Genomic DNA, 14,119 nt, shown 5'->3' on the forward strand with positions numbered 1-14,119 from the left:
TACTTAGTTTTGTGTCACCAGTTCCCTTTGGCTTAGTACCGGATTTAGTTGCATATTCCATTTCATCCTGTGTTCTCATTCAATTAGAGCCTTCCCTCCACACAGGGAGACATGTGTAATGAGAGGTCTTAATAGAGCTTAAATAGCAGAAAGCAGTGAGTGCCGACTGATGCACAAATTGGGAGATGACGCTGCCTGTGGCGAGATAAGGAGCCCTCTTCACCGGATGAAAACTAGATTGCTCAGAAATCTGGATTGAGTTTTGATGATGAAAAAAGGAACTGCAGTTGCTGGTTTACAAAACAAGGACCCACACTGCTGGTGAAACGCAGCGGGTCAGGCAGCATCTCTGGAGATCATGGAAAGGTGACATTCGGATTGGAACCCTTCTTCAGCTTTTGATCATTTGGCCATAATAAATAATAAAGGAAAATAAATAATTGCCACTATCTGCCAGTTAATGCCAGCGTAAGCTCTGTGAGCAAGGGACACTCAGTCCTTTTAATTGTAACAGTATCTTTCTATATGGCAATGAGAATTAAACAGTGTTTTTGAATCTGATGATTTGAAGTACATAAATCGTCTGATTTATTTATTAATTTCTACGACTTGAAGAAGGACATGTTCTATCCTAGATAATTTTGACTGCCAACCTGGAAATATTTTGTAAATGATTCTTGAAAAGCTTTGTGTCAGCTTTATTATTTATCGCTTCCCTTTGTTTTTTCTGCTTCCGAGAACACTTTAAATTATATTACCATTTGTTTATTTTAGAAAAATTGAAGCCAAACTGGAAAAATAAAATAAATGTGTACATATTGGCATCATCCATAGGAAGCAGTTCAGGCTGGACTTACATGCTAAAACTACAGCATGGAAGAATTCACACATGCAACCTTTATTTCAAATGTTTAAAATAGCATTTTGGTTTAAAAATCATGAAACACTTCACTGTCGATAAAAAATATGAAATGGATGAAAATAAATCATTCTCTTAAGAATTTATTAAATGCAGCAAATGGAGTTGCCTTAAGAAGTTCCTGGTAATTCAGATTTAGCCATGCGCTACCAATTGATTATTTTTAAAAAGGTGATCTTTCGAGAGCAAATTTAACAACCTCACAATATACCAGGGAGCTTTACAGAAAGCAAAATCCCTTCTGATGTATGGGTCTCTGACATGAATTATGATAATTAATTTGTCCATGTGTAGGAAGAAACTGCAGATGTTGGTTTACACCAAAGATAGACACAAAATGCTGGCGTAACTCAACGGGACAGGCAGCACCCCTGAGGAGAAGGAATGGATAACATTTCTGATTGAGACCCTGAAGAAGAAACACCGCCCATTCCTTCTCTCCAGAGATGCTGCCTGACCCGCTGAGTTACTCCAGCATTTTGTGTCTATTTTCATTTGTACATGGCTGTTTCAACCAACCAGCAATGAGATAATGATTAGATTGTATGCTTGTATGTATTGGTTGAGTGAGAAATACTGGTCAGAACACTGGGGAATTGCATAAAGGAACATTTCCTTTGGCCACTTTCCATCAGGAGCTGCTGGAACATCCACTCCTGAATGAATAATGAATAATGAATAGGTTTATTAGCCAAGCATTCACATATAAGGAATTTGCCTTGGTGCTCCACCCACAAGTGACAACATGACATACAGTGACAGTTAAGAAAGAGACATAAAATATTAAACATTACTAATAAAACATTGTTGATTAAATATGTGACTTAAATAAAATACCAGAGCAAAAGGAGGCTACAGGCTTTTGGTTATTGAGTAGAGCTATTACTCGTGGAAAAAATATGTTTTTATGTCTGGCTGTGGCAGATTTCACAGTCCGGAGTCGCCTTCCAGAGGGAAGTGATTCAAAGAGTTTGTGGCCAGGGTGAGAGGGGTCAGAGATTATCTTACCCGCTCACTTCCTGGCTCTTGCAGCACACAGTTAGTCAATGGAGGGAAGGTTGCACCCAATAACATTTTCAGCTGGAGGTTGGTGAAGTCGATGGAATTGACTGTTGGGAGTTCAACATCGGCACTCAATGGCATTGCTCTGGTTTATCACCAACAAACAAAGATGATTGTTTTACGCACATTCTCCTCAAAGTTACAATGTAGGAACCTAAGTCTTGGGTTGACATCTCATCAAGAATATTGTATGTCTGACAATGTGACACTCTCTCACAACTATACTGATCAACACATGGCCATCCGAAGGGGGGGGGGGGTTGATGGCTGCGGTCGCACCCCCCTTTTGTCCAGAGTTTAAAAAAACCCCGAGAGACCCCGCAGGGACTTACCATCCTGAGCGGGGTCCCTCGCCTGGCACCCCTGGAGGGGAGCTCTGACCGCCGGCCCTGTAGTCTGCGGTGCTTCTGGCTTCGGCGTGGCGGGAATTTTAAATCTTCGACCGCCGGCCTGCGGCCTACACCAACCTAAAGCCGCGGTCTCCGGTGGGGAGGCACCGATTCAGGACTTATCGGGACTTTTACCTTGTCTACTCATCTGGACGCCCGCAGCGGTGGCTGAGGAGGGTTGAGGTCCCGACCACGGGGGAAAATGGAGGAGGACTGGCCAATTTTTGTGTCTTCCACCACAGTGATGAATGCTGTGGTGGATGTTTGTGTTAAATTTGTATTGTGCTTTTGTGTGTTCTTTTTCATTGTACCGCTGCTGGCAAATTCATTTCACTTGCACTTTATGTACAAGTGACTAATAAAACTGATTGTTTGATTGAAAAGTCCAATCCGATCTGCTACCTCTATCCCTCCCTTCTCCCATTCTCCAACCCCCCCTCCACTTTCCCCGACGCCCCCCTTTGTGGACCCTGCCTGTGGCAGCTAGATCCCACTAATAGTACTGCACAAAGACCTCATCATCTGTTTTAGTGACTATGGGATAAATGCAGACTTTGGGAACCACACCCCACACCTCCCCCCATCCTCCCTCCACACCCCCCGCCTCGTCACCTTGCATCAAAATGGGTGGTGGGTATTTAGACTCAGTGGCCAGTTGAAAAGCCCGCTGCCTCTGGGGGTTTGGAGAGACCATTGGAAGAGAGATCTGCCTCATGGACAACTCGTGCCCAACAGTTTAGTTCCCATGAGGAGCCGGCAGAGCATTGGGGGTTCGAGTCCAACCCCTGGGGCTCCAGTGTCACATTTAGTTCAGAGATACAGTGCCCTTCGGCCCACTGAGTCCGCACTGACCAGCGATAGCCCACTCACTATCCCACACACGCTAGGGACAATTTATGTTTATACCAAGCCTATCAACCTGGAGTTAGGGTTAAGGTTTCGGTGACGTTTCCTGTGGGGACCACCCAGTACCCCGGCATCGGTGGCGGCGGCACACCGCTGGAACGCTATTGAGGAGCGGGCGATGCCGCCGCACTGGAACTCCGGTGAGCTGGGACCGCCGATGAAACATCGCGGAGCCTGGGATCTCTCGCCGAGATTGCCAGTGGTGGAGCTCCATCCGGCGCGACCTTGTTGGCTTCGGAAGCCGCGGTCTCGAGTAAGGAGGCGGCCGTTCCAGGTGTCCCAAGCTGCTGTGAGGACTCTCCCGACGCCAGAGCACCATCACCCGGCGAAAACAGCCTGGAACATCGGACCTCCGTAGAAGCGACTGCGGAGGCCTCAATAGGCCCGACTATGGGTGAACTGGGGATGGGGGCTGGACATTGTGCCTTCCCCCACAGTGGGAGCCATTGTGGGTGGATGTTTTTAAGTTTAAATTTCTTTATTACTGTTATGTCTGTATTCTTTCTTTATGTGCTGCATTGACAAGAAACATTTCACTACACCTAGGTGTATGTGACTAATAAAATAACCTTTGAACCTTTGAGGTTAGGGCTAGGGATATAGATTCCTCCCACATGACAAAGGCGCACAGGTTTGTATAGATTGCCCCTAGCGTGTGGGATAGTGTGCGGGAGATCGCTGGTCATATGCTTGGGCCGGGGGGGGGGCGGGGGGGGCGCGGGGGGGGGGGGGGGGGGGGGGGGGTGGGGGAAAGCGAGGGTCCGCGGCGGGGGGGAGGGAGGCGTGGGCCCCCGGCGGGGGCAGAATCCATCCGTGAAAAGTAAAAGATAGTGATTGGATCTGGAAGCGGACCAATACATCTGTAAATAAAACTAGATAGACATTTTTTTCATTTGCACAATTAATTTTAATGTATTAATTTTAATATATTAATGTTTAAAATTCATGCATTGTAGGAAGAATATTGTATAGCCAATCTGTGATCCCTAACCACAACCCTAACCCTAACCCTAACCGGTCGTCACCTGCAGGACAGTATATGTCAGCGTGTGACAGGGAGCACGACAAGATGAGACACCCAGATGTTGCCCCTAGATTTTGAACATTCCAAGATTCAGGGGCGACAGGGAGTCACTTCATGCTTCATAACGCATCATGCCACGTCAAGACCGAACCACTTTTCAGGCTGTCGCCAAAAATGTCACCCAAGTGGGACAGGCCTTTCACGCTGCAAAACCTGAGGGCTAGACTTTCGAAGGCGACTATTTTCTCCCTGGCCAGGTTCTCGATCACCTCGGTCTCGAGTCCGCAGTGCTCGAGGAAATTGTCCAAGCTCGAGCAGGCTCGGGAGAAGCAGCAGCTGAGGTCGGAATGTGAGCGCAGTAATTCGCCTTCACCAACCAGCCTTTTGAGCGGCTCCTTGGGGTGGCCTGCTGTTGCTTCTCGTGGCGCTGCTGGCATTGTTAATTGTGCACCCTGTGATGCTGCTGGCATGGCGACTGGTAGTTCCTGGAGAGCTGCTGGAATGGTCACTTGCGCACCCTTGGGTAATGCTGGTGTAGTCACATGCACCCTGGGATGCTGCTGGGGTGGCAAAATGGAGGAGGACTGGCCAAATTGTGTGCCTTCCACCACAGTGATGAATGCTGTGGTGGATGTTTATGTTAAATTTTTATTGTGTTTTTGTGTGTGTTCTTTATAATTGTACCGCTGCTGACATATTCATTTCACTTGCACTTATGTGCAATGTGACAAATAAACCGTATTGTATTGTATTGTATTGGTGTTTCCTGGGGCGCTGCTGGAGTGGTTACTTGTGCACCCTTGGGTAATGCTGGTGTAGTTACTCGTGCACCCTGGGGTGTTGCTGGCGAGGCTGCTGTTTCTCCATGGAGTGCTGCTGGTGTGATTACTTGGGCACCCTGGGGTGCTGCAGTCTCTGTACCCTTTGCTAATTCTCCCCCTTCCGACGTTGCTGCTCTTGTTGCCGACTTCTGCTGCTTGTCGCCCCAGCCGCTAGATCCGGGCAGCAGGCGCTGGGCCAAGCTGCCACTGCCCTTGAAACTGCGAGTGCTGCTGGTGGCCGCCGCTCCCTGCATGAACTTGTACTTCTGCCAGTATATGACCAGCGAGTCGGGCCTGAGCTGCCTCTTGGAGCTGGAGCGATGAACAATAATAGGCGGGAGCCCCAGCTGGGGCCAGGTAAGTCTTCATGTTCCTGCTGGCCTCGCTGCCTTCCTCGGAGGCAGAGCTGCCCAAACCATTGGGTTCCACTTTACACCCCCTCGCCGTCTGGCTCTTCAAGTACTTGGCCTTGTCGGCAGCCAGTCTCTCCACGGCGCTCTGCTGACCCCATCTATCCCCCTCCATTTGACTGCAGAGGTATCCGGCACCATTGGTCATGAGCCTGAGCGGCAGAGTGATGCTCGCCTCGGGCGGCATGCTTGCAGTGGGCACGATCTCTTTCGGCATCTTACTTTGATCCAGCCAACAAGGACAAACACTTTTTCACATCCGCGAAGAAGCAAAGACCAGGACTTCCATGAGCAATGACAGGCTGTCTGCACTCGCCTTAATGCACATTCACTATTACTTTGCCCATAACTTGGACAAAGTGGTGACTAGGTTTGCACAATTACATTCTCGGAAAATGGAACAGGAAAATTTGATTTATGGCTAAATGGCATTATATGCTGGTCTGCCAAGAGTGTTCTCAAAGTCTGTGAGAGGAACCCTGATCTGTCTGCTAATCCCCTCACAACAGGGCACTGCAAGAAGAGGCAGTAGTCGGGCACCCTACATCAGTGTACTAGCTGCGGAATGATACAGGCCTTGGACAGCGTTAACAAACTGTGGACTGCCATTAAAGATAAAGTTACACTTTGGGAGACCAAATGGGGCACTGCAAGAAGAGGTAGAAGTAGGGCCACCTACATCAGTGTACTGCGAAAGACACATGCTTTGACAACATTATCAAACTGAGGACTGCTAGATAAGCTGGTCTGCGGTGCTATATTTGTGGAACTAGGGATGGCATATAGACTAAGGCCAACGAGGCCCTTGCATTAGTAGAAGTAGTGGTAAATGGCAATATACATTCAGGAGCACCTGAATGATTTTGAAGCATCATGCCAGCATGTTGAGTGCTGAGTGACAGTAAACTAAGAACTAATTCCAGTCATGCTAGTCAGCATGGCTCAACAATAGTAACACTGGGTGAATTTTGATAATTGTACTTACCATGCTACTCACCTTAATGTGACATTTACCAGGAGCACCTGAATGATTATGCAGCATTATGCCAGCATGTTTGATTGTTTGGTAAACTATATGATGAATTGTGAAATTTATGTTATTATATTTTTTTATGTTATGGAATCAAAATCAAGAATAATAAATTCACAATTCAAAAATGGTTTCACAATTCAGTAGTACTGATTTTCAGTATTCCATACTGATATTTGAGAATACATGAGGTTGCGTGCAAAATACTGATTTTCAAAAATCCAGTTTCTTTGTAGTACGTTCTATTGCATTTATGTGAGAAATACCAATTTCCCCGACAAAATACTGATTTTCAGCCATCAAAATACAGAAATGTTCAGAGAAACTTGGCAGCTCTGCAATTATTCACAATCACATTATGTTTGAGAATTCAAAATGTGATTTGTGAACTTGTTTATGTCATCATGGAACTAGAATTTGTAATAGTAACCTAATAGTATGACAGTAAAATAGGATAGTTTGAAAGCGGTAATAGTAATGTAAATGCACCATTTAGTTTAACTTCAATTTTCATGATGGAAATTGAAGTCAAACTAAATGTTGTATTCACATCACTATTCCATGTTGAAATTGATGTGATGTGAAGTTGTTAGGTCAGGAGGACCATTAAAGGTGCACTGCGCACACTAATACAGTCTAACAGTAACAAGCAATCAAATCAACACACAAAACCTTTTCTAAAAAAGATTTTCTTTACTGCAAAATCATACAGTATTTTATTTGCTGTTTTTGCATGCTCCTTTATAACATTTTGCAACAGTACAACTAAAAAAATGTATACAACAATGACCCCAATCGTCCAATTCCACCCAATCATCCCATTCCACCCAATCATCCCATTCCACCCACTCATTACTCTTGACTCAACCAAAATTATTTCTTAAATATTGGTCATAAATTTGGTGCAAAAGTGCTTCAAAATAAGGCTCAGAATGCACCAGAGAGCATCTAAAACCCCAGAGCTGGACCCCGGCCATGAGGGGCTTCGCTGTCGTGATGTGCGCTGTGTGCACATTATTTCACATACATTTTTTGTAATCCTGTCATGCCACCTCCCTTTTTGAAAAGCTTCATATGGGCCTGCATCAGTTTCGAATCTGTGATCAAGCTTATAGAGTAGTACTTGACCCCAGATCTTTTGATTAGCATCTCACATAATGGAAGTTTTGGAACAGAGACGCTCGAATAATTTTAATATCTTGCAAGTTTTAAAATGTATTAAAATGTTTTCAGCACTAGATAATTGCCCGGAGACTGAAATGTTCACAGAATAGATAATCATCTCTTCTTTCCACATGGATAAAGTATGAAACAGTAAGAAGAACCCTAACATCTACACAAAGCTGTGAACACAATAGACTGAACTACATTCAATACTTTCTTTAACGGGAAGAATGTGAAATCAACCATCCCATTAAATCTCTGGTAATTTCTACTGAACCGATTTTGATTTTGGTCATCTGAGCAAATTTGCTCCCTCTGAAATGTCGATGTAAATTGTCTGAATTTGTATTGGTCTATTGGCAAGCACGTCATATCGCACAAACCCCAGAAAAAAAAGCCTTGATTTTTTATAATAAATAATAGAGCAAAAACAGTTATGGTAGCGCAAGGCATCAAAATGAACAAACAGCATGCAAGTGATTTCCCAATAACAGACCTCTAGTGAGATGCCTTGCCTTTATGCCATTTAAATATTTATGGTCTGAGGAGGAGAGAAGGCAGTAAATAAATATAAATTCAATCCTATTTGCCTAATCATATTTGAAATAGAAACCTGGCTCAGAATTTATGGTCTTTACACTCTGCAAATTTCTCCAGAAAAATTTCAAAATCACCTTGCGTATATTTGTCAGAAGGTTAACTAAATCCTCCGAATCCAGTCTTTATAACCAGACAAGACTTTCTGCTATTAAGTCCATGGATGGATGCCATGCCATGCCATGGACCCCGTACAATACATTACCATGATGACAACTTTGAGAACCTATATAATTTTACAAAGTTCTGGGAAAGGTAAAGTTGAAAAAATAAAGGTTTGGAAGGCAAAAAGAAGTTAGTTTATCAAGGGTGACGTAAATTTCAAATGATTAAAAAACTGTAAAAGACTGTACACAATGATGTCTGCATTGAAGAGTTTGTCGTAAAACACACTCTCAAATAAGTATCAGTCCTTACAGGGCCAGATAATGTTCTGGATTCACTAATATCTAGTTTCCCCTAAAATGTATTGAGAAAACCAGTCCCTGTTGCAGATCAGTCTGATCTAAGAAATCTATTTAATGTTTTGAAGCTGAATGATTAATCTGTGTTGACATTGGTATATTTTATCTGCTAGAGACTGATGGTGTCCAGGGAACAGTCTAAGATAGAAATAATTTTATTTTATCTGTGATACTCATTGATCTTCATTTTCAGAGACATATTAGACATTAGAGTTTAGAGATACTGCGCGAAAATAGGCCCTTCGGCCCACCGACTGCGGTAAATAGTGATTACCTCACACACTTATGCCATCCTACACACTAGGGCCAATTTTTACAATTTTACCGAAGCCAAATTAACCTACAAGCCTGTACATCTTTAGAATGTGGAAGGAAACCGAAGCAAATGGATGAAACACACGCAGTCACAGGGAGAGCATACAAACTCCGTACAAACAGCATCCATAGTCGGGATCGGACCAGGATTTCTGGCGCTGTAAGGCAGCATCTGTGCCACTACGCCACTGTGCCGCCCACTATTCTTCAAAGTCTAGGCTACAATGCAATCTACCCAACCAAGAGTTGCACCCTTTTGTACCTCTGAACCTTTTGCATAGAAACAGAAACATAGAGACATAAACATAAAAACATAGAATTATGGAAATATAAACAGAGAAAGATAAATATAGAAACATAGAATCATGGAAATATAAACATAGAAACATAAACATAGAAAGATAAATATAGAAACATAGAAACACAGAAACATATAAACATGAACATAGAAACATAGAAATATGAACATAGAAACATAGAAATGGAAACAAACATAGAAACATAGAAATGGAAACATAGAAACATAGAAATATAGAAACATAAACATAGAAACATACGCATAGAAACATAAACATAAACATAGAAAGATAAATATAGAAACATAGAAACACAGAAACATATAAACATGAACATAGAAACATAGAAATAGAAACAAACATAGAAACATAGAAACATGAACATAGAAACATAGAAATATAGAAACAAACATAGAAACATAGAAATGTAAACATAGAAACATAGAAATATAGAAACATAAACATAGAAACATAAGCATAGAAACATAGAAACAGAAACATAGAACATAGAAATGTAAATGTAGAAACATGGAAATATAAATGTAGAAACAGAAACAGAAACATAGAAACATAGAAACATAAACATAGAAAGAAAGAAACATAAACATAGTAAACATAGAAACATAGAAATAAACATAGAAACATAGAAATATAAACATAGAAACAGAAACATAGAAACATTTAATTAAACATTCATCGGGGAGACTAAGCGTAGGTTGGGCGATCGTTTCGCCGAACACCTCCGCTCAGTCCGCAATAACCAACCTGACCTCCGGGTGGCTCAGCATTTCAAATCCCCCTCCCAATCCCAATCCGACCTCTCTGTCCTGGGTCTCCTCCATTGCCAGAGTGAGCAACAGTGGAAATTGGAGGAACAGCACCTCATATTCCGCCTGGGGACTTTGCGTCCGGATGGCATTAACATTGAATTCTTCCAATTTTGCTAGGCCTTACTGTCTCCTCCCCTTCCTTAACCCTCTAGCTGTCTCCTCCCACCCTCCCATCTGCCCGCCCTCGGACTCCTCCTCCTCCCCTTTTCCTTCCTTCTCCCCCCACCCCCCATCAGTCTGAAGAAGGGTTTTGGCCCGAAACGTCGCCTATTTCCTTCGCTCCATAGATGCTGCTGCACCCACTGAGTTTCTCCAGCAATTTTGTGTACCTTAGAAACATTTAAGATTGGTCCAAAATTCATTTCTTGGATCAAGCAGATATATCATACACATCAGGCTTCTGTACTTACCAATAATCAGAGAGCCTCTTTTTTTCAGGCTCTTTCGAGGTACTAGACAGGACTGCCCTTTAAGTACTTTACTGTTTGATATCGCTTTAGGGAATCTGGCCACCTCTGGCCACCGCTATTAGGGAATCCCCTAATATTTCTGGTATTGTCCATGGTAATAAGACACATAAGCTCTCTCTTTAAGCAGATGATCTGTTATCATTCATTTCTAACCATGAGAAATCTATTCCGTCAATAGTAGCTTTACTTAATCAATTTAGTAGTTTTTCTGGTTATAAACTAAATCTTAATAAGAGTGAGCTCTTTCCATTAAACAATCTAGTTTCGAATTATGGACAGTTTCCATTTAGATTGACTACTGAATGTTTTACTTATTTAGGCATTAAGTTTACCAAGAAACACAAGGATTTATTTAAAGCCAATTTTATGCCCTTAATTGACCACATCAAACAACAGTTCACTAAATGGTCACCATTGTCCTTATCTTTAATAGGCCAAATCAATGCTATTAAAATGTTTATCTTACCTAAATGTTTATATTTATTTCAGACAATACCAATTTTTATTTCTAAATTTTTCTTTGATATTATTGACTCCAAAATTTTCTTATATATATGGCAGAATAAGAATTCCAGACAAAGTAAAAAATATTTACAGAAATAAAAAAAAGATGGTGGTTTGGCATTGACGAACCTTAGATTTTACTATTGGGCAGTTAATGCTTGCTATTTAACATTTTGGATAAAAGATTTAGAAGATACCCAATGTCCAGGATGGATAAATCTTGAACATGATTCTATGCAAGGGCTATCATTGGCTTGTATTCTAGGGACCTCGTTACCTTTTACAATTACGAGATTGAATAAATATACGATTAACCCAATATTAAGACATACACTTTGAATATGGTTTCAATTTCGTACGTTTTTTGGATTGAATAATTTTATTTTATCGAGTCCTATCATATCTAATATTTTCTTCCAACCTTAAAGCACTGATCAAACCTTTCTTTTATAAAAACATAGAAAATAGGTGCAGGAGTAAGCCATTCGGCCCTTCGAGCCTGCACCGCCATTCAATATGATCATGGCTGATCATCCAACTCGGTATCCTGTACCTGCCTTCTCTCCATACCCCCTGATCCCTTTAGCCACAAGGGCCACATCTAACTCCCTCTTAAATATAACCAATGAGCTGGCCTCAACTACCTTCTGTGGCAGAGAATTCTACAGATTCACCACTCTCTGTGTAAAAAATGTTTTTCTCATCTCGGTCCTAAAAGACTTCCCCCTTATCCTTAAACTGTGACCGCTTGTTCTGGACTTCCCCAACATTGGAAATAATCTTCCTGCATCTAGCCTGTCCAACCCCTTAATGGAAGAGGAAGGGATTAGTAGCTTTTCGTGATTTGTTTTTGGATGGTTGGTTTATGTCTTTTGAACAACTCTCCAATAAATATAATTTACCTAACTCACATTTTTTTAGATATTTACAAATTGGACACTTTTTGAGGGCTACTCTACCCTTTTTTTCCATTACCACATCAAATCGTTATCTTGCGGAAAAAAATTATATTTGAACCCTTATCAGAAGGGTTTAATAACGACTATGAGTTGCTTTTGAAATTTAAAAAAGATACATTTGACAAAATTAAGAATGACTGGGAAAGTCATTTATTTATCTATAGAGAAATGGGATAGGATTCTTCTATTAGTTAATACTTCCTCAATGTGTGCAAGACACGCTTTGATATAATTCAAGGTGGTTCACAGAGCTCACATGTCAAAAGATAAGTTAGCTCGTTTTCATCGTCAAATAAATCCTACCTGTGACAGATGTAATTCTGTGGTGACATATGTTTTGATCCTGCCCACTATTGGAAAAATATTGGAAATAAATTTTTGATACTATCTCTGTAGTTTTAGTTGTTGATTTACAACCTCACCCTATTACTGCAATTTTTGGGCTACCAATGTTAGATTCTATCCATCTGTCCTGTTTTACCCATCGGCTGATTGCTTTTACCACATTAATTGCCAGAAGATCTATTCCATTTAAATGGAAAGATTCCAATCCTCCAACCACACTCCATTGATACTCTGAAATGATATCATGTTTAAATTTAGAAAAAAATTACGAGTGACATTGTTGAACCCTTGGTTAAATTTGATAGGACTTCAGCAGTTCAGCACAGGAACCTGACTAGCACCCGGACTAAAGATTGGATGAAATGCTATACCCCGAAATGTACGAACATATCTCGAATGATGTTTTTAAACTCTAACAAATTTTTCCATTCTTCTTCAATTACCTCTTTCACTCCTCTTCCTTTTTTTTTTTTTTTTATTTTAGTTTTCTTTTTCCTTCTTCCCTCTCTCTATTTCATCTATCCCTTTAGCTCTATCTAGTTATAAAAAAAACGAAGAAAAATGCAAAAAGTATTGGAGACAATGTAATAATAACTGACAATATTATCAATTTAAAAATGTAAGACAGTAATGATGTAATAGATTATGTACCTATCTCCAATAATAAAAAAATTAAAAAAAAAAAAAAAAAAATTTGATAGGACTTGGAAAGATTTATTCAACATTTTCATACGACATAAACTGTCCCCTCTCCAACTGTTATAATATTTTTTTTTACTGGTATACGGTGGAACGGACTTGATGACAAACAAGGACTTAAATTGCTGAAACTCTTTGCAGCCCAGATTCTGGTTTTCTTTTTTTTTCTTTTTCTTCTTTAGTGTACGTGGGTTTTGTTCTTTTATTTTTTTTCTTTTATTTCTCTTTTTGTTTTATCTTTTTGTTTTTATACATATAAGTTCTATATAATAAACGCTTAACTATATTTATTAGAGACTGGGAGGTCTATATTTAATGTGTATGTTGACACTGGACTCATATTTAGGTTATACCTGCCATTAATGTAACCCTGATCCCTATGTATCAATATCACTGTTATGTTTATCATTACATTTTTGCTCTTTTGTTTTTGCTTTTGAAAAAAACAAATAAAAAGATTTTAAAAGGATGGTGGATTGAAAGGTAAGGACAAAAGGAACTGTACCACTGTTGTCTGGGAGGAGGCAGGGTGAGAGGGCGTGAAGATAGTCAGGGACAGCTTCTTCCCAGCTGTCATCAGGCAACTGAACCATCCTATCACTAACTGGAGAACGGTCCTGCACTTCCATGTACCTCATTGAAGATACTTGGATTAACTTTAATTGGACTTTACCGGTCTTTATCTTGCACTAAACATTATACCCTTTATTCTGTATCTTTGCACTGTGTGGTGGCTTGACTGTAATCGTGTGTAGTCTTTCAGTTGACTGGATAGCACACAACAAAAAGCTTTTCACTGTGCTTTGGTACATGTGATAATAATCTAAACTAAACTAAACAAAACTAAACTAACTAAATTTGATAAGACTTGCTTCTTCAGGCAAGGCCCCAGAAAAAAGCAAAATTGGGATGAAA

General features: G+C 41.0%; 1 pseudogene; it reads right to left on the bottom strand.

Annotated features, from left to right (window-relative positions):
• Positions 1–1,429: 1,429 nt before the first annotated feature.
• LOC129697652 (protein FAM110C-like) lies at positions 1,430–5,898 on the bottom strand (annotated as a pseudogene).
• Between the last annotated feature and the right edge of the window lie 8,221 nt (positions 5,899–14,119).

Source organism: Leucoraja erinacea, chromosome 5 (assembly GCF_028641065.1).
Source record: "Leucoraja erinacea ecotype New England chromosome 5, Leri_hhj_1, whole genome shotgun sequence".
NCBI classification, from domain to species: domain Eukaryota; kingdom Metazoa; phylum Chordata; class Chondrichthyes; order Rajiformes; family Rajidae; genus Leucoraja; species Leucoraja erinaceus.